Consider the following 19,944-nt stretch of genomic DNA (forward strand, 5'->3'; position numbering starts at 1 on the left):
CACACATCTATTACCAAATTTAAGTTTTACCATTTGACCAATAAAATATGGAAAAATTTGCCACATGACACCGTTATTTTTTTATGTTTGCTGAAACACACCGCTCGATTGTGTCTTTGCCAGATATTATTATAATTCTATGGCACATTTGTCAGAACACACCACCTGGCTAAAAAGGGAAAGCTTTCTACTTTGTCTTCAAAACCAGTCCACAGGCAAAAGTGCAAAACTTTCCGTCTTAGGCTGGTGGTGTGTCTGTAAATGTGTCACAAAATTGTAATGGTACCTGGCAAATACATAATCGTGCGGTGTGTTTCAGCAAATACCAGAAAATAACCGGTGTCATGTAGCAAATTTTCCATTATTTTTATAATTCCTTTTACAGTAGCATTTCTAGCTTGTTCAGATATGGTGAAGGAGGGCATGCAAGCCTGGTCGCGGTGTGCATAGGGCTTCGAGAGGGTGAGTCTTGAGCATGACGGTGCCGTAGCCGGCGGCCATGTCGACGTCTTCATCCCCAACCCTTTTCCGGTAGAGAAGCACCGGATGAGCGTGCCAAGAACCAGGCCCATGGTCCTCATGGCGAGGCTCTCCCCGGGGCACTTGCGGCGGCCCATCCCGAAGGATATCATGAGCTTCCCGTCCGCGGCGCCGTGCTCGAACCTCTCTGGCCTGAACTCGTCCGGCGCCGGGCCCCACGTGGCCGGGTCGCGGTTGATGACGTGTGCGTTGACGAGCACGATGGTGCCCGCGGCGACGTCGTAGCCGTGGAGCTTGCAGTCGGCGGCGGCCTCGTGCGGCAGCAGCAACGGCGCGGCGGGGCGCAGGCGGAGCGTCTCGGTGATGACGCAGTGGAGGTAGGGGAGGTGGGGCAGGTCGGTCTTGTCGAGGAGGCGGCCGGGGTCGGCGCCGAGGCGCGCGTCGATCTCGGCCTGCGCCTTGTTGAGCACCGCCGGGTGGTTGAGCAGGAGCGCCATGGCCCATTCGGTCGTGGTGGACGTCGTCTCTGTCCCGACGCCCAGAAGATTCTGCGATCCAAATTAACAAGATTAAATTAGTACCGGATGAGCGGTGGTAGAGCTTGAGAATGGAAGCATGGGTTGTGCCTTGTGCGTGCGAGACTCACGGCGACGAGGGCGGCGATGAAAGTGTCCGTGTACATCTCCGGCTCTGACTTGTGCAGCGTGAGCATGACGCCGAATGCCTCAGCGGCATCTTCCAGCTGCAGCTTCCGCCGTTCTGCGTCGATGTGGCGTTCCTCCGGCTGACCGCGTCCGCCAGCTGGCGACGAAAAGCAGAAAGGGGTAGCTAGCGCGCGTGCGTGCATATGCAGGAGCGGACCGACTCACGCGAGACGCGACGGATCCTTCTTCTCTCGGGACCAGATCGTCAAGCCACATCGGTGGACCACCTCCCGTGGCGATGCAATGCAAAGCACAACTGACATCGCTTCTCCTTTCAATTTTCTTCTCCCGCGCAGGATTTTAAGGAATGTCGGTTCGGTACGTCTGCCAGCTGTCTCCACCGCCTCCTTTTTTCCTTCCATTCAATTCAATACTTGAACCGAACCTCTTCTGAATCGTATACGTCAAATACATCCGTCGATCGCTACCCCGCGCGCTTCTTTTTTTCTCCTACTAGGACAGTGCCCACGCGTTGCGGCGGATTTTCAATAATATTATCATAATATCAAAATTATATGTATCGTTACATCTATATTTAACATATCTTTGTATTGAGCCCCTTTTCACGGACATCACCTCTCCCCTTGTACATTATCCTGATAGGAAAACATACCCGTGTATTGGGACAATTTTTACAAATCTAAGTAGGCTTTTTTGATATAAAACGTTTTATTACTCAATAAGTGTTTAAGCGTTACATCCGGTCAGATAACCAAGATAGTCCCGGTGCAACGGAAGCATCATTCGTGGCAGGGCCTGTGTCACATGTGCACAGTTGTTGATCGAACCCCTATCCATCATAAGAAAGTCACACGTGCCCTCTCCATCATGATGTCTCTGTTGGACTTTTCTTTGAAAGTTAAAAATAATTTCCAATTTTATATTTTTGCATATTGAAAATTATTTTCTGTTTGAAAATAGTTGATGGAAAAAAGAGGAGAACAAATGTGTACACCCTTTTTTGGGAAATCTCTAGTGTGGTACAACGTATAAAACAAAAGAAGCATGCCCCACATGTCATATAATGTTTTCTGTTTATTCAAAATAATATTCTGTTTAAAAATGGTTGGTGCACAATGATGAAGAAAAAAATACATACATGATTCTTGGGATTTGTCTAAGTATTATGGCACGTGTAAGCACAAGAAGAAGGTCTGAATGACACCGTGCTAGGGAAAATGAAAAAGAGACTCTTCCCGTGTTGGTACTGCAACGTACAAGCCGCCTGTGTGGTATAGAGGAAAGGATAAGCTTTCTTTTGCAAAGCGAAGGATGTGCCCCCGATTTCTTCCTCCCCCGTCTCCATCATTCTCGTTGACTCGGCAGCAGCCCAAGCAGTAGAACGGAAATCTCTTGGCCGCCCCGATTCCGAGCAAATTTTCCCTTTTCTCTGAAACTCCCCCCGTCTGCCTCCTTTGAATTTCTAACAGCGCCGGGCGGCCGGGTCCCGGGGCGAGTCATCTGCTCCACCGTCCTCGAGTCCGTGCGTCTTTTGGCTTGCTACTTCCGATCCCCACCCCACTTTTAGGACGCGAGACGGCGAGAGCGAGGCCGGCGGCCGCAATTCTCATCGTCCGTCTCTTCCTCCCGCCGTCAGGTGCACCCTCCCGGGGCCTGGTCGGATCGAGCTCTAGTGCAATCACCTGGCGCCTACCAGGCACGTTTTCTTGCCCAACAGCCGCGTTTTCTCCCCTCGCCTTTCTTGTTGACCTTCCGCCGCTCTGCCTCTCTCTATCACCATTCCTCAAATTCATCTGATCCAAGATCATGTCTTGACTGCAATTCCTCAATTTCGGACAACAGTACTGCAGGTTGATATTTTGGGACAGCTCGCTGATAATCTAGGAAAATTGTGAGCATATAAATCGGCAAAAGTTGGTATTAGCGAGCGAGGTGGGACTAAAACATCAACGCATCATCTCGATTTCTTTATGGTACTGGTCGGCGTGCGAGCCATCTAGGCCCATGAGCCAATTCACCGATACGACGCGGCTGCCACGCCGTGTGGAAAGGATCTCGAGAACGAATCAGCCGTAGAAAATAAATGAACCGTTTTGATGGCACGGGTGCGTTATATGACATTTGGTGGGAGGGCAAAACGGTCCTAGAAAAAGCGTTGACGAAACTTTTTGGCAGAAACCTTAGCTCCTTTATTATTAGGTATAGACTACCTCTCAACTTGCCATGTCCATGTGTATGCTCCATCAACAACAACAAAAAATCGGATTTTTTTATTAAGAATCAAGACCGCGTCTACTCATAGTTGATGATCGATCGATTAATTACAGCAACGAACCAAAAGAAAACCACTTCGTTCCTTGCAAGTACAGTAATAATCATCAAACCACGTAGTACACCAAGATGGTTCTCTATTTTTTGCGATTAGATTTGATGGTTCTTTTTTTTTTTTTTTGACTCGACGATTTCTCCGTGAGTCACCCAAACCAGTTGCGGCCGCCCAAAATACAAGGAAAAGAGCAATTCGCCATAGTCCTTTTCTAATTTTCTTCTCTCCCGCACGACTAGCTCACATATATAAGAGCGCGCTGTCCCGCGCCCGCGCTATAAAAACCACCAGTATGCAGTGCGTGGAGATGAAATCGGTCCTCCAGCAGGTGCGCTATCCGCGGCGGCGTTGCAAATTTTTTTGTCCGCACGACGGCTTGCACTATCCGGGGCGCCATATGTGACACGTCGGCTGCAACGCGCGACATCTGTTCGGACGCACGTGAATATACAACAGCTGGAAATTTCACCCCGCACCCTCCATTTCCCCACCCACGAGTACGACATAGAGGAAGAAGAGAACATATCCATACTACTAGCATACCGCGCCGTCAAGAAGCAAAAACAGGTGGATCGATGTTCGGTAGACAAAAGTTGATGCGGTCGTATTTCAACGAGAATCCGATTTTCCCGAAAGCTATTTTCGGTAGCGTTTTCGGATGAGCATCAACTTGTTCAAGCATATCACAACGGAGGTGACCAAGTATGATTGATTCTTTGAGCAACGGAGAAATGCCGTCAGAGAAATTGGTCATAGCACATATCAGAAGGTGACCGCCGATTGACCAAACTCTACCTTTACGGACCTTCCGTAGCGCTGAGCGCAAGTCCGAGGTCCCCACCCTTTGCCACCGTTGGAGCGGCTAGCAGAGAAGGCAGGGACCCATCGATTCTCTGACGTAGACGGCCAGAACGAGGCAAATGGGTGGCGACGGCTGCTAGGGTTTACACCGTACCTGCCGCCTCTCTTTTCTTTTACGGGAGAGGGTTACATGATAACATGTACTGACATGTCCAACTTGACTCCATCGATCGCATCATTTCTAATTTCCTCTGTTTTCGCTCACTAGGGCGGGCGCACGTATGCATGCATGCTTTCAGTAACCTCGTACATGAATTAAATGGATCTACTATCTTTTCTTGGAGATTAAATGGATCGGTCTATCCATCCATAGCTACTAGTTTCTTTTTGGCAATGTATAACTCCACTTGCAGGTAATTAATTTATTTCAAGTGGGCGTGCACTAGAACAAATTAGTAGTACTCTTTCGTTTTTCATTCGTTTTTTGAAACCAGACTTGGACCTAATAATAAATCTGATTTTTTTAATAAATAATCAAGACATCTACTACGCAGTAATAATAATTGATGATCGATTAGAGCAAACAACCAAAACGCGCGCGGTTCGTTCGCCTATCCATCAGCTGCACCATGCGTTCTCTCGCCGCGAATACCATGAAAACCATCAACCTTAGGTGTCGGAGTCGGTCATTCCTATACTCCTTCACCGGGCCCGGTGATAACCATGACCGTCTCACTAAGTTATCAATTTCTAACAATTAGTTAATTAACTCGTACTCAAATTAATACCTAGATAATCTAATATATATTAATATGTGTAGATGATGACTCCTTGTTACCAATTGTATATTTGTAACATTTGATTAAAATGGTTGCTACGTTTTAAAAAAATTGCAATGATAACCAGGTCACAGGCAGGGAAACTTTTTTTTTTTGCGGGTCAGGCAGGGAAACTTAGTGTTGAACAACTATTAATTATGGTGAATTTTCATCGTTTGTAATGGAGTATATATCATTTTGTAGAATTGAAGATTGGTTTTTAGATCTGTGCCTGGTTGTTTTGATATGTTGTTGAAAAGCCAAAATATATGCATACAAAAAACACACATGCATATAGTCGGGGATTTGCACATTTGCCACACTTTAGTTCGCACTTTGCATATTTGCCACACCATGTGTCACTGACATGTGGTGGTCATAGGGCAAATATGCAATAAAAAATGTAAAGTGTGGCAAATGTGCAAATATTCCGCATATAGTCATGGCAGATGGACTAGTTATTTTTCTGTGTGAGAGAGTAGATGTAATTTACGTAGATTCAACAAGCTAGCAGCTCCTTCACATGCCTTGCTTGATCGAGTCATCTTAATGGTGTAGCTACCACATTGATCAAACCGAGGAGTCGAGGAGTAATTTCGAACAGATGACTCTCCAATCTCCAGCCAATTAATCGCGTTGAAATTTGAGAAAAATAGAATCGTGTTGAATTCAGCCCACCCCGAGCGGCGAGCGCTCCGTCTCCTGCCACTGAGATCACGCGAACCTCCTCGACTTCGGCCATGGCTCCCGAAGATCCAGCGGCCTGAGGCTTAGCCTCATCACATTCCCATTCCGTGTGCCACCCACCCCAATCCCCTTCCTCGCGCGACCCCCTCCTCTCCCCAATCCAAGCTCTTACCTCGCTGCGGCCCTGACCAGCAAAGGGCGGCCGACGGCAAGCCTTCCAAGCGGCAAAGGACGACTACCGAGATCTTCAAGGCATGCCATCATCTTCCCCCACCTACTGCTCTTGCAGGAACCCCTAGCATCGGGCCTGCCGGCCGGCCTCGCGTCACTGCGGTTGTGTGTGCGTGGGGGGAAGACAATCGATGGTGAAGGTGCAGTCATGGAGGAACTCGTGGCGGCGAGGCGGAAGTTGGCGCTGTCCATGGAGTCGTTCAAGACCACGATTGACGAATCCCAGAGTTTTCTCGGGGAACTCGTCAACAGCTACACCAAAGGCATACGAGGGGCGACGCCCGCCAAGTTGATGTTGTTTGGCTTTGGCCTCGACATTGGCGACGTTGAGGTTGTGGCCGCATCTCTGCCGCCGAGCCTCACATCCACGACCATCCTGGTTCTTGCTGGGGTCTTGATCACCGCCCTCAAGCCGGAAGCGTTGACGCCCACCACCTGTTCGACACAGGTCCTGGCCAGCATCGTCAATGCCATGAGTGCCAAGCTGAACCACTGTACAGTTCCTGCACTCACGTCAAGTGGCATACAAGAGGTTGTGAACCCATGGGTGCAAGATAAGGCATCACTCATTCTTGCACATGAGGTGCTCGGGGAAATCTTCGTGCAGACCGGCACTGCTGTTATTGTTGCTAGAAGCATTGGCGACTCAGCAACACGAACCAGACGTGAACCAGTCCAGGTCCAGCTGCACAAAGGCATCAACTACAACCATGTTCGTGACTGTCCGTGACTATGGGTGAGCACAACCTCGTCTACATCATTGTGTGCATGGTATTCCTTGACTGTTGGTGTGTCACCGTACCCTCTGGATAAGCCCGGACTACTGCTGGACCGCCCGCCACCATGGCCTCCATGGATGACCTTGTCCATGTACTACACGATGCATGGAAACTTGTAAACTTGTAATTGCACATTTTGAAACCCTTTAAAATTACTAGTGAAAAAACTTGTTATTACTTGTTCGATGAGCTAAGTGATCATTCATGTTAAGACATTTATTCTTGTATGTGAAAATTTGAGAACGTTAAGTTATGAATTGCTAAATATTTGAAACATTTTCACTTTCAGAACCATGCTTGTACATGAAAAGTGGCCAATTGTTAAATATGTGTTCAGCATCATAGCTGGAGAAAATGGAGGGTGTGTCTGCTCCTTCCCCGCCTTCTGCTTGATGACGGTGTTGTGATCATAACTGCAGCTGCACCATGTGGTACTTGTCTCCTGCTCCCCACTCTTGTGTTTTTGATGTACCAATTTATCAAGTGTATGATTTAGTTTGTTATGTTTTCAGATGTACTGCATGCAACAATGATTTTTTGCCTTGAGTAATAGTACTGGCAAGTTATCTGAAACTAGCATTACTTGTTTGTGTTTTCTGTAAGTATTTGTGTTCTACTGTAATCTTCTTGGCATAGCTTGGCTCTCTGAAATAACATAAACCTGAACACTTTATTTTGATATGAATGTCTCTACCAATTTATTCTCAGGGGATGTCATGTATAAAGGCAGGTTCTTCTCCTAACCTCTCTTTCTCATTTCTTGATTTTTGCAGGAAGGAACGTTGTCTTGTGAGATACTAATGCCCAGGTTGTCGAGTTCGCGGATCCCATGGGAGATGTTCTAATTCATGAGGAACTCTAGGTCTAACTAAGTTAGCCCTGTACAGTTTTTTTTTCTCTTTTCCTTTTTCATTTTTTGCTTTCTCTTCTTTTCGTTTTTGGTAGCTTTGCTACTCTTGTATGCTCCCGTCTTCTCGACGGCTTCTTCTAATATATTATGACGCATGCTTGGCATGTGTTCGAGAAAAAAAATAATGTTGTCCCAGAGAAATGACTTCAGCGGGCGATGGAACCACGGCGTCATCCATTCTAGCTTGGTGAGATCATAAAACTGGGCCTGCTGAGTGTAAACTCAGGAGCAATCCAGTATCTATCAAGAAGGGTAAATATAAGGTGGCGCTATATTTTGTAGACCTGTGAATGGTAGCAGGGATACTAAAGGTGAGTAAGTGTCATGCTTTATAAGGGATTTTATCTAGAATAAATCTGAAAGGTTTGTTGTTCATGTAACGAAGGAATATGTCACAAAGCACTTTGCTCTTCCAAATATGAACTTCATGTATTTGATTACCATTTCTTTTTTGCGTGTAAATATGGCATCAAGAGGGCGAATATTCTTCTTGTGATGGATAGCTAGATGTAGGCGTGTTATGAGGAATGCCCATGCCAAAATGCCATCCTCTGTGAGGGTGAATGCCTCCAGTCAATGATGTAGTCATATTTTTTCATAAACAAGTTTCTTTGCTCCATGTACTGTCATTATTTCCAATGTCGCCGAGTTTATTTTAAGCTTCCAAACTGTTTCTACCTTGTTGATGCTTTCATATAAGTATTTATGTTAATATATGAGTCACAGTTCATTACAGATGACACATTTCATGAAATATGGATCTAAATAGTCAGGATTATGTTTATTGCAAGAGTGTGGGCGTGTACATGTAGCTAACACGGTATTGTATGCCAGTAAACAAACACTTGACAAACAAATATATTTGTTCCTAGCACCGGTGTATAACTATTCTGTCCCTGTTGGCTTAGATAATATAGTCACACACATGAGTGTTAATAAATTAAGGAACCAAGTTGACCAATAGGGTGCTTCTGGTGAAGGAAGTCAAAGAAGATCTAAACGGAGCTTGGCAGCTCCACCATGTATACCTCGTTCTGGCAGCGCTGGCCTCCTTGGGCTATTGCTACTTCCGACATCAACCTGGAGCAATAGAAGGATCTGCTGCTCCTCTCATCTGCGAGAAACTACGATGCCAGGGACTGGCTGCTAATGATTGACCCCCTTCTGCGACAAAGAGGATCAAATGTATCAACATGAAAGGCAGGTTTGCGTATTGCTGATCTTGTGCCCATTTTTCCCCTTTATCCGTGAGTGGTACAGTACGCCTTATTTATGGCTGCTATACGACCATTCCCAGTTGTAACTTGCTAATATGTCATGAAAAGGAATATGATCCACATAAAGCTAGCAATTAAGCATTATGCGATAGAATATAAATTTTGTGTCATTGGAACTCAGATATTAAAAAATAAGATGTTTTTTTTTTACGTGAAGTGATAGTTGAACGGATGTCGTTGTAGTCACTACAAATATACTGCATTATTGAGTAGTCATTAAGTGCAAGAGCGCATCTACTCACGAAAATGCTTGGGGTTATATTTGTATCAGCCACCTATGCTTCCACCTTCATGATTTAGCGAGTCCCTATAACATGATGGCATTACTGGCATGGTTCTATCATCATCCCGATATGCTATCATTATTGTTAACTTCCTTTGCTAGATGATATAATGCTTTTTCACAGAATCTAGTAATATTTATAAAGTAGAAATTGTATTTTGTAATGACACAATGTACCATGGTTAGGATCTGTGCAATCTAGGACTTGGGAGAGCATACAAACACTACTATTCCATTTCCCCATAAAGTCCCGAATTTCTTAATGTATGTAAAAAAATAAATTAGTTGGTAATCCATAGCAATTTGTGTTTTCTAGTTTGATTTTGAGGGTTTGTAAAATTCATCTCGCTAATCATGTGATGGTTTTTTGGTTATGCTTACAGAATGTATTGAAAGCTACACGCTTAAGCCAAGTTGACTTAAGCTATCTATCTTAAATTCCATGGTCCACTATTCTTTTAGATGTGTACGAGAGTTTAATTCAGAAAGAAGGAAGCTTGGCTTCTTTCATTTAATGGGCATGCTATTTGGCATGTGATTTGTATTTCCCCCATCCATCTTCTGTGTCTTCAGTTCATGTTCATCGTATACTTGTCATGTAATAGAGCATCCTGGAGTTTGTTGGACCAACAATTGCTAAATGAAACACAAATGCTCCAGTTGGAATTTAGAGCTGCTACTGTGTTGGACTCCTGGTAGTAGCTGGAACCTTTGTACCTACTGTCTTAGCATGCTTCATTTCAAACTTTGGCTTAACCCCTGATAAATAAAAAACTTAATAACTAGTTTGATTTGTAACATAACAATTTCTTTATTGTCTTAGCTTGCCGATAGTTTCAATGGTATTTCTGAGATGTACTTGATTAAAAGCTGTGTGAGCTTGTATTCTCAATGTGTGGTAGATGTGTTCACAGCTAGATGCACTTATCTTACATGGTGCATGGAATGTGAACAGGGTGACATGTTGTTTCTGAATGATGGTGATCCGTACCTGCACCTGGAACTTACGGAACCAGAAGAGGCTGATCATCTCCACCTGTGATGCTTAGGATTGTACTAAAGCTAGGTGACACATATTCTCTTGCTTGTAGTTATTTTCATGAAACATGAATAGGTGATACTAAAGTTGATCAATTTATCTATCAAATGATCATGTCTATACCTAGCTTGGTTCATTTTAGCTCTCTCCTTGTTGTACACTTTACTCGCTTAAACAAGTAACCAGATCACTCAAACACACGGTAATCAGATCTATTACATGCTTCTAGAAATGTTTTCCTTAGTGTAATTCCTTGATCTTTTCTTATTTGACATTATAATCAATCCTCTGTTTTTTGTTTTGGTAGAGCTTTGTCATAGCGTAGAGGATTTTCTTCACCAATAGATACTTTTTTAGTTGTTGGCCATTGGATTACATGAATGTTATTGATGTCGAGGGAGCAACCAATTTTTAGTCGTATAATCTCAAATCTGTCTAGAGAATACGAGTTGTTGTGTTGTTCGGTAAATATATCTTCACTTTGCTACTCCTTGATGAGCATCTATCATATTCAATTGCGACCTTTCTCAATAAATTAATCAATGTTTTCTTGTTCTCCGTGTCTTGTGCTTAAATTTCTCATGAGGTATGTGGTATGGTATTGTCACAAAATCTTTTGATGCACAAGAATATATCTACTGTGCTATCTAGGAAAGTATAGATTGAAATATTATTTCCTTTAATTGTGTGGGATTGGTTTAGAACAATGTAACATACACTTTGTCATGAGAATAGAGCTTTCTGCGTTGCAGAATATGTGTGCACATTATCATCCAGTTGTTTATTGTGCTTCTTGTTGATTCTTTTTTTGGTTGACGTTTAGAGCAGCTTGTTATTCGATTTATTTTGTCATGTTACCATAGGGGTAGTCTCTTTCTACTTCTCGGAAATTGTCTTTCTGCTAAATTAGCAGCTTCATAGATTCAAGTTTTGTTCTGTTCATGTGCTCATTGGTTCTTTCCTGTGCTGCAATTATACCCCTGCGGTAGTCTCTTTGAACCAATGAACTAATGGCCCCTATTTAAACCATGGTGATGAGATAGTTACTAAGAATTTGACAGGTAGTCTAGGCTATTAGTGGTCCTGGTGGTAGTATTTAGTACCGGTAAGCCTAAACTTGTTGTTATGTTGTTTTAAATATGACTGGTTGGTATTGTGTGGTCCTGTTATTTGATTGAAGCATGCCAGTGTAATTTCTATCCTAGTGCTGCATTGTTTGTATATTTCCCGTGTCTACTACTACTTACATGGAAGTATCGTGCCTAGAAGTGAATGTATTACTTTATAAAATACCTATCAGTATGTAGTTACCGCTATAGAGTTGTGTATGTATAGAGCTTGCTATTGTAGTCTACATTGTTCCACTTGACAACATATATACTTTGTTTACAGTGATCTGACCTTGTGTGCATGGAATTCTTTTGAAAGTGATGAGTAACCCTGTCAATGGGACTTGCTCTGTTTGTGGTACTTTTTCGAGAAGACACAAAGGACCTTTGCGTCTTATTTCATTGAAAAGATAGGGTTTTTACAAGCCTCCTAGGAGGTTACAAGGAGTCTAAGAGAGTTCTAATGGACGTCCCATGTCGTCAGCAGGGCATATCGAAGGCCTAAGGCACCGGCTTTAGCCCAAAGGGATGCTTCTTCCTTGATCTTGATCATCAGGTTATTGACAAAGGGGGGAGTGCCCTCAAACACACACTCATTTTGGTGTTTCTAGAGCATCCAAGGCATTAGCAGTGCCATCGACCCGAGACCCTTGCAGAGGTGTTTGGGCGTTGCAAGATTTGCACTCGATAGCCAGGTGAAGATGGATTCGTCGGTGCCCTGCGGCGTGCGGCAAGATAGGTGCAGCCAGGCCAAAGCATCATACCAGATTTTCTTGGTGAATGGGCATTTGATGAGCAAGTGGCGCATGGTTTTAGGCGCTTGGTCACATAGTAGGCATCGAGGATGGTTTTGCATGCCTCTTCTAGCAAGCCTGTAGGTTGTTTAACGGTGGTCTTGGAAGGCAAGCCAGTAGAGGAATTTGATGCGTGGGGGCGCCCAGGTCTTTCAGATGTGTTCCCAAGCCAGGCAAGTCATTGAGCCTTGGAATGTGGCGAGGTGGGCGGAGCGAGCGGAGTAGCTGCCATTAGATGTCCATTTCCCGATTAGCTTGTGTGCGAGGCGCTGGTTGGCTGTGCACCCTCGATTTTGTGACAGGGCATCAGGTACTGTCCAATCTCGCGCAGGCAAAGGACGTCGTGAACGTCGCGAGCCCAGTTGTGCCCGAGCAGGCCATCTGTTTCTGGTACTATTGGTGTCAAAATGCATGTTGTTATTCATCTGACGCACCTCATGTTTGTGGCAATTTTGATTTGAGATTAGGAATAGACTTTTTACCTATAAGGAGCTTTTTAAGTTCTCTACCTATATGTAATGGAAATCAGCTGTTAGCCTTTTATTCAGTTTCTATGTAGTCTGTTCCGTAAGTTTCTTGATTCTCAAATATTAACTGACAAATTGGGCATTGCTATAGTGTGAAGCTGATCTGTACTAGATCCAATTGTCAAAGTTGGGTTGCCTTTTTGTGCTTCAACACAATGCTGCATAAGATGAATTCGATCTGCATAATTGATGCCTTTGTTGCTGCCCTAAAACTGTTGCCTAACTGTTGCCTTGGAAATCGTTTCTAGTAATATCAATTTCTTGTCTTAATGGGAATTTCATACTCACTTGTACTTGTGATATTTCGGAGGTTAATCTGTTTTTGTTTGTTGTCGTTATGGACGAGCTGAGCTTCTTCAACCTGTGGTAGTCGCTGGAGTACATGGAGCGGCAGTTGGGTGTTTTGGCATTAGGGAAGGGGGGAGTTGTAGCTGATACTGATGCAGCAGCAGCAACACAGAAGAAGTGGTGTTGTAGCTCGCCTCTTCTTCGACTCCATGGTTTAGGTGAGTATCTACTTCTCCCCTTGTCTCCTCTACATGCTCTATGATAGTGCATACTTATACTGGCTTAGGAAATGTTGATTAAACGGTACGCTTAGGCTGGCATGCCTAGTATTGATTGTTGTGGTCGATAACATCATTTAGGCTTATTATGGTAGCTACAGGCTCTCTTGGTTATGGATATAATGGCTAGTATCTGTTAACTATTGGCTTGCTATGATTGAGTCTATAATATTAGGTTTGTGATCTGCAGTTGCTGGTTATTAGCATAATTTCTCTTTTTTATTTGCCAAATTAAGAGGCCATGATGGCCTTCAGCTTGAAATTATTAGTGTTTTATTTGTCAGTGATACTATACACTACTTACACAGCATCAACAATACTCATAGTTAGTCATGATATGCTAACAAATGAGAGCAAAATGTATCCCTTTGAATTTAGCATGCAGGTACTTGCAGTTTCTTGCCATGCATTTTCCGTTGCTCCTTTTGTCGCAAGGATCATGTTTGGTCTAGAAGGCTAAAATTATTTTAGCTATTGGCTGTGGTAAAATACAGAAGTTGTTGCTGTTTTCTGACTAGCTGGAAGTGCTTTCAACTTGGTGCGCTTGCGACCAATATCTATAGTGGCAGCTTATTAAACACAGTGCATTGTAGGTGGCTAATAAATTAGATGTTAATTTGTAGTTGGGTACTGGCAATGATATATAATTCTTTCATTTGTTGTATGTTGAATGAAGAGTTGACTATTGATTGATTGTTTTGTGATGGATTGATAGATTCTCTGCCCCTTTCTTCTTTTAGAATGTTCTCTAAACGATGCATGGACCAGTAGTAGAGTGGAGTGAGAATGAATTTTATATGGTCCATATGATGAACTTGTGCACCAGGCTTTTTACCTGTAGTATTACCTATATGCATTTTAAGTTTTGAACTTTGTCTATCACTTGTCCGTTAGTCGTTTACAAGCAAGGTTTATCTGTACTAGTATCCATAGTTTCGACGGAGTTCTTTTTTTCACAACCAAAACTTCCATTCCTGATTTTTTGTTTAGCAACATAGATTCCAGCCTCATAGTTTCGTGGATAGTTTCATTGTTACCAGCACAACGTTGTAGTTTTAGGAGAGCTTAGCATGACTAATGTTTGAAGAGTATAATCAACAGTTTGCAACTAAATGATGATTTTATTTGAAAATTGAAACATATGCTCTTGGGTGTGGCTGATGGCTGCGTTTCATTTATTATCTCGTTGTGATTCCTGGATTTGCGTCTAGTAGTGCTAGTGTATAATTGTGTGAGTTGCTATATCTTGTTTTATCTATATATATTATGCCAAACTATGGTTATGATGCAACAGGTTGTAACTCCTGAGAAATGTCTGCTAAGTGGCACCTATCTTTGCATGATGGTCTTGGAGGTTCCCTCCAGTATGGTAGCTAGTTAAGTAAGTCTGGAATATTTCAATGAAGTTGTTTTCATGTAGTATAAACATTGCGTTCTTTTGATTGATAAATAGAAGAATATATAGGGGTATCTTGATTGTTGTGTTTGATTTAGAAACTAATATTCTACATGAGAGAGAATATTATTGTTGACACTAGTTGTTGTCACTTGTTCATTTACTTAGATACTACTAACAGTTGAGTGAATTAATTTCAGCTCAACCCAGATTTTGATTTAACTTGGGCTTGACCTAAGTTTGAGTTGTTATTCAATAGCTGATTTTGGTATTTGCTATCTTGTCAGTGGTTGCACTTGTTGGAGTGAACTTGAATGATCCAAGCGGTTATGCTCTATCTTGTCCATAGATTTCAAACTGGTTTTTTGCTAGTAATACTCCAACATCTCCTATGCAAGAATTTTTATCCTTGTTGATTATAATATTAGAATTTCATCATCATTGTATTTTTTATGTATGGTCCTATCTAATGATGGTAAACTACAGTTTGATAATAAGCCATAAATACATGTTTTCTGTTAGTTTGATGAAATATTAATGATAGTAGGATAATGTAAGTTTTGACTAGCCATGCATACATGTTTTCCTGTTAGTAGCATAAAAGTATACATCTTGCATGTTCTGTGATTTTGCCTGATGCTTGTTCCAAAATTGGATGCCATGTCCTAATCGTCAAGGAGGTATAGACTACTATAGTTTTTACCATATGTTTTCTAATTTCGCTATTTGTGGACTTTGTCTTGCTTCTCACGTATATGAGGTATTTTTCTTGTCTGTTGTCATGCAGGTGATGGACGGACGAGCCGCTGAGCCTTGTTCAACCAACCAATGCTAGTCGAGGGTGACACTGGAGGGGTACACTGGGCAGCAACTCTTTCATGGTGCCCCGTCGTGAAGGGAGAAGTGGATCGGAGGTGGCTAGGATGGAGGGAGCCATGGCTGCTGGATCCCTTTGGCCGGTTAGGTACTAGTGAGCTTTAGGTGGACTAATACTGTGGGTCCTCGATGCGTGGCCTGGATCATTTCATCTTAGGTTATCAGTGCTAGATCAATTGGCCTGAAGCATCTATCTTACGTTGCCAGTTAGATTATGCTAATTGTTTTGCGGATTGTGTTTGTCTCCATAGGACAAACCACATGGTCACATTTTGTGTTTCACGGTGTTGAATGGCATGAGCTAAACTGTGGTTGAATTCTAAATTTAAAATAGCACAAAAGTTGAGATTTTTCTGCAGATTATTATTTATAATCCTGAGAGAAACATCAAATTTCCTGTCAAAAATTCCTTACATTAGGTGGTCTAGTGGCCTGGCTATAAGCATTGTTCTCAGTAACTTAACTTGAATCTTCCGCATTTTCTTTGTTCCATCCGAAAATAAGTTGAAAAGGTCCATTTTCAATATTTTTCAAGGTAAATACTCAAATGAAGTTCTAGAATAAAGCGTCTAAAATCTTTCAAAAATAAGGTTGGTTTTCATGTTGACAGTGGATGTCTACCACGTAACCAGGTTTCTACGAAAATGATCAACCAATCTATGTGGAGATTATTATCGGCCTGAGGCGACTTCAGTGAGTGACACAATGCTGCAAGCAAGACCTATGCAAACGTTGACGATGACGCCTGTGTCCGCAACTCATTGGCACTTTCGCTGGCCGGAGTAATGAGGGATCCAATGGCTACTTGCATTGAGTTGTCTCTTAGGAAAAAGAGATACATTAGTCTGTGTGCATGCTTTGTAATTAAGATTACCTTTCCAGTTCCCCGTGCTACCACCAGCCAGCCCCACAATAGTGGAATCAATTGGACTGATTTTCGATGGAGAAATTAAAGGGCTCGTATGCATCATTCACCACGGGGCATTGTTTTGATTAACAAGATCCACACCCAATTCAGCGACCCGTGGGACACTTCATCTGAACCGATCCATCATATGCATCGCCTCCGGCTAGTACCTCGCACTCTGTTTCAACCTCCATTAGCTCTATATATACACGTTACTAAGCACACACCGCGTGCGGATTTCGCGTGTGACTATGACTTAGACTTTGACTTTGTCGAGGAGAGAAGAGGAGATGGAGCACTATGCCGGTCAACTTGGGCGTGAGGGCGAGGCTGGTCGATTCATCTCAATCTATTAGTCGAGCGGCGCGTCGTTCATGGTGGGCATTGCCGAGGAGCCCCCTCATCAATTGGCGCCGTCTGGGGAACTTGTTTATTCAAGGCACGTCATCGGTTGTGTCGGCTACATCTTCGTCGGCATCGTCACCACCATCGGCTCCATCGTCGTTGATCTTGGAGGGCTCGATCCATTTCGGGTCCTTCGAGTTCACCCCTCACGCCTTCGCGCCGCGTTCGGTCTTCTCAAGCCTGCACAGCGGGATGGACATGACGTTCGTAAGCGTCCACCTCAACATCAACACGGGTGGCGTCTTGCGGCTACCGGACCCGGTCACTTCGGGCCCTGCTGCAGTCACGACTTCATCGACTGTCACGTCCACCACTTCGTCACCAACCGTGGCTGATTTATCGGCCGCTACTTCAACATCCACTGCATCATCGACATCGATTACGTCGGCTTCGGCATCGCCATCATCATCATCATCATCATCATCACGCCGCACTATGTCCACCATGTCCATCAGGTATGATGACTCTGAGTCATCAGATATGACGCTGTACTACTGCCTCGATTGCGACACCAGGCACGAGCTTGGTTCGGACGCTGCTCCTTTCGTGTGTGGCATCATGTACTCGTGGGGTTCACCACAACGCATACACCAAACCCTAGAAACCTTGCCCTCCGGCGAGTTCACCACAACGAAGTCTATCGGCTGCCCCATTGTAACCCTTTTTCATCGATAAATCAAGATCAGCCAAGCAGGAGTAAGGGTTTTAGCTCATTGAGGGCACCGAACCTGGGTAAATCTCGCCTTCTGTTCGTTTGGTATCCGATGTCTCGTGCTAACATGTAGGATTCCGTCAATCCTAAGCCCCTCATGGTGGGCATTGCAGAGGAGCCCCGTCGACAATGAGCATTGTAAGCTTGCTGCCAGAGAAGAAGGATACAAGCACTCGCCTCGCCACACTGCCATCCACAGACTTCACCTACATCTGCATCAACAACTACAACACATAGGACCAAGCTGCTGGGAGAACACATAGAAGATGCAGTGAAACCGCTACCAGCTACCTAGCAACCACCGCCGAGCTCGACCAGCAACCCCGCTATCTCAAGGCGACGCCTCCAACAAGGGAGTGCCGCCGCCCAAACCGAAGATTTGAGTTTTCATCCGAGATAGGTAGGTCATGGATGAAGGGAATAGACCTCTTTGTCGCCTTCAAGAAGGAGAACAACGCCGACAACATCGTCGACGTAGTGACCGCCACCGTCGGCTAAGAGTTCCGTCCAGTCGAGAGCCCCTCTTCTGGCCGCACCCACCAACCACAAGAACAAGATCCGTGGCCAGGGAGGTGAGGCGAGCAAAGCAGGGAGGATCAACCATCTTCAACAAATGCCAGAGTCCCAACAGGGTGGCCTCCGCATCGCGCCCCCGCCCACCGCCCACACGACCGAGGGCCACGGTCAACAGCACCCAATGCTCCGCCACCCGCCGCCAGGTCTCTGCCATCTAGTGCTGCCGCCCTAGCGTCCATGGTCCCCGACCTGGGCGCAACAAGCAGCACCTCGCCTTCGGCCATCGAAGCACTGGCGAGGCCGAGCGGAGGGTGAGAGGGAGGAGGGCCACGTCGTCGAGCTACCAGATGTAGGGGGCACCCCCACCCCACCTCGTGCGGAGGCTTGCCCGCCGCACCAGGGGTCCCCGTCGCCCCCATCACTGGCTATGTCAGACTTCGCTGACAACAGTCGCAGGAGGTGGCGAGGAGAAGGAGGGAGGGTGGGGGTATATCTAACTTTTTGGTCACTTCAATACTTTCATGGTGAGTAAATAAAATTTATTCATCCGAGGGATATTTCTTGAAGGTGTTTCTCCTACATGATTTTATACTAGTAAACTACACGTGCTTTGCCACATCGGTGGACCACCTCCCGCGCCCGTGGGCCGTGGCGATGCAGTGCAAAGCACAACTGACATCGCTTCTCCTTTTAATTTTCTTCTCCCGCGCGCAGGATTTTACGTCTGCCAGCTGTCTCCACTCTCCACCACCTCCTTTTTTCCTTCCATTAAATTCAATACTTGAACCGAACCTCTTCTGAATCGTGCGTCAAATAAATCCGTCGATCGCTACATTCCCCGCGCGCTTCTTTTTTTTTCTCTCCTACTACCTCTCAACTTGCCATGTCCATGTGTATGCTCCATCAACAACAACAACAAATCGGATTTTTTTTTTATATATTAAGAATCAAGACCGCATCTACTCATAGTTGATGATCGATCGATTAATTACAGCAACGAACCAAAAGAAAACCACTTCGTTCGTTGCAAGTACAGTAATAATCATCAAACCACGTAGTACACCAAGATGGTTCTCTATTTTTTGCGATTAGATTTGATGGTTCACTTTTTTTTTTTTTTTGACTCGACGATTTCTCCGTGAGTCACCCAAACCAGTTGCGGCCGCCCAAAAAACAAGGAAAAGAGCAAGTCGCCATAGTCCTTTCTAATTTTCTTCTCTCCCGCACGACTATCTCACATATATAAGAGCGCGCTGTCCCGCGCCCGCGCTATAAAAACCACCGATTATGCGGTGCGTGGAGATGAAATCGGTCCTCCAGCAGTGCGCTATCCGCGGCGGCGTTGCAAATTTTTTTGTGCGCGCGGCGGCTTGCACTATCCGGGGCGCCATATGTGACGCGTCGGCTGCAACGCGCGACATCTGTTCGGACGCACGCGAATATACAACAGCTGGAAATTTCACCCCGCACCCTCCATTTCCCCACCCACGCAGCCGTCGCATGATTCCACCGGCGCCGGTCGATTCCTCCGCCGGCCCCACTCTAGCTCGGCACCGCGTCGTAGATCCGCCTCGTCCGCGCCTCCTCCCGGCAATTTCGGCCGCTCCGCCGCGCTGTACCGAGGCGGCGCCGCCACCGACGGGCACAAGATCGGCGCTTCCGACGGCACTTCGCCCCCCCGCGCCTCCTCCTCTTCGTACCGGCGCGCTCGAGCGGCGTCCATGTCGTCGTCGTCGAGCCTACTTTCAACATATGGCGCAGCCAAGATGCTCGCAACGTATGCGCCTCCACCGGCCGCCATCATTTTATAGATTTTTTTGCTACTAGCTAGTTGTTGTGA

At 44.9% G+C, this 19,944-nt stretch overlaps 1 long non-coding RNA gene and 1 pseudogene across 1 annotated transcript; one reads left to right on the forward strand and one right to left on the reverse strand.

Annotated features, from left to right (window-relative positions):
• Positions 1-274: 274 nt before the first annotated feature.
• LOC127334077 (cytochrome P450 81Q32-like) lies at positions 275-1,194 on the reverse strand (annotated as a pseudogene).
• Positions 1,195-10,099: 8,905 nt separating this feature from the next.
• Positions 10,100-15,895, forward strand: LOC127334084 (uncharacterized). The gene is made up of 3 exons (XR_007871929.2): positions 10,100-13,232; positions 14,587-14,673; positions 15,476-15,895. It is a non-coding gene; the product is annotated as an uncharacterized lncRNA (long non-coding RNA).
• The last annotated feature ends 4,049 nt before the right edge of the window (positions 15,896-19,944 follow it).

The sequence above is a fragment of the Lolium perenne genome, chromosome 2 (assembly GCF_019359855.2).
Source record: "Lolium perenne isolate Kyuss_39 chromosome 2, Kyuss_2.0, whole genome shotgun sequence".
Lineage (NCBI taxonomy): Eukaryota > Viridiplantae > Streptophyta > Magnoliopsida > Poales > Poaceae > Lolium > Lolium perenne.